Here is a 1,717-nt window from a genome sequence, read left to right as displayed (position 1 = left end):
AACAGAGACCATGAATACACGGAATCTTTTCTAGCAGTGTTCAAACTTTCATCTAGGATGAGAGTGGAAAATCCCACCAGTAAAACTCCAGCAATATGAGGAGTCTTCAAAAACCTGGACTGATGCAAGAAGACATTAACAAACATTCACTGTATTCAGTCCAAGAAAGACACTAAGAAGACCATACAGTGACACCAACCACAGATAAAGTGAGTGCATCTTCAAATTTGGCAAATCTTCGAATTTATCTTCAAATAAATTTGAAGATCTTCAAATTTATTTTAATTTGACAGCAGTTTGAGGTTGTAGGGTGTAAATCTCTAGTTTTTTATGCGTTGGTTCATTTCCCTCTTGAAAAGGTGAACCATCAGCACACTAACGATGTGCATCAGACATCATTTATCCTCCTTTCAGTCCAAACTTCTATCTTGTGAGAATGACAGTCATCATTTTTGGTCTGTATGCAGGCTGACATGTTAATATAAATCTTATGTTACAGTATTTATAGTGCTGGACCCCCAAAATGAGCATTCGTGGACAGGATCAGGTGGAGAAGAAATACGACCCTCTAGACACTGTAACAAACCTTTTGGGTTATAGCACCACTAGGGGGGGTTGCCCAACTATTGTAGTAGCTATGGGGGTCTCCTAGTGGGTGTGTGAGTTGTTAGCGGCAGCCATTCCATGCTGCTCATGTTCCATGCTCCAAGAAAGCACCTTACTTACTGTTGTGACAAGCTGGCGCTGGCGGTACAAATCCCCGCACATGTAGGTTCGGACGAGTACAGCCGAGGAGACCTGGCTTAAAAAGTGTAATGTTGCTGACGGCGAATAAAGGTCTGTTATTGGATTTAACCGACTGGCTCCGTGTTATCCGGCTAACCTCCACACCACATGCCCGCTGGACCTGCTAACCGCTCCTTCCTCGCCAGACTGCTGTTACAACACCACCCTGAAGTTTGTCAACAGAGAGGATGACTTGGATTCATCATGTAAGATTTGTTTCATTTTTACTGAATATAATTTATATTTGGTGTTTTGTTTCTGTTGTGGAAGCAGCAGCTAGACTCCAGCACAGACATCAAAGACAGATATGATGGTGATTAAGTCAGACACAGTACAAAAGGAGGAGTGGGGATAGAAAGCAGCTTATGATGCACTCTGTGTGAGATTTGTTAGATTTGGATGAGTTGAGGGGTAGCTTGACATGCAAATCTAGTTTGACTTTGTTTCCTCTCTAAACTGACAACGTGTTTGTTGTCGTCCACTCCCTCCTCAGGTGACGACTCTCTCAGAGCAGAGATGTCCTGTGACCACGCTGTCACTCGTGAATCTCTGACACGTTAGTGTTGCTCCCTGCTGGATGAGGTATGTCGTGTCTTTGTAGCCCTTTTTTAAAATTATAAATAAAGTTTCAAGTTAAATTTGGATAACGGTGGTGCAACAAAGTTATGTTTAAGGTTTGAGCTTTGTTTGAAGAAATCTTTCTTAGCTAAAATTATTATACAAATGTTACTTTAAGGATGGGTACCGGTATCATGGCACCGGTTCTGACATAAACGGTAGTAACCAGACCGAAAAGCAGCGCACATTTTGGTGCTTTATTTCGGTGCGTTTTTTCCTGAGATGTCACACACTTTGAATTCTAGCCAATCATTTTACGTTTCCGAGGATAGTAGGTGGGTCCAGGTACGTACGTTCTTTTAGAGCAGAGCTA

The 1,717-nt window shown here is 42.1% G+C and overlaps 1 pseudogene; it reads left to right on the top strand.

Annotated features, from left to right (window-relative positions):
• Nucleotides 1–523: 523 nt before the first annotated feature.
• The window catches only part of LOC102201519 (uncharacterized protein DDB_G0292642-like), a 2,894-nt pseudogene continuing 1,700 nt past the window's right edge, over nt 524–1,717 (top strand).

This window comes from Pundamilia nyererei, unplaced genomic scaffold (assembly GCF_000239375.1).
Source record: "Pundamilia nyererei isolate P.nyererei 1_Seehausen unplaced genomic scaffold, PunNye1.0 scaffold00608, whole genome shotgun sequence".
NCBI classification, from domain to species: Eukaryota; Metazoa; Chordata; class Actinopteri; order Cichliformes; family Cichlidae; genus Pundamilia; species Pundamilia nyererei.
This window is presented reverse-complemented; position numbering and strand designations above follow the sequence as displayed.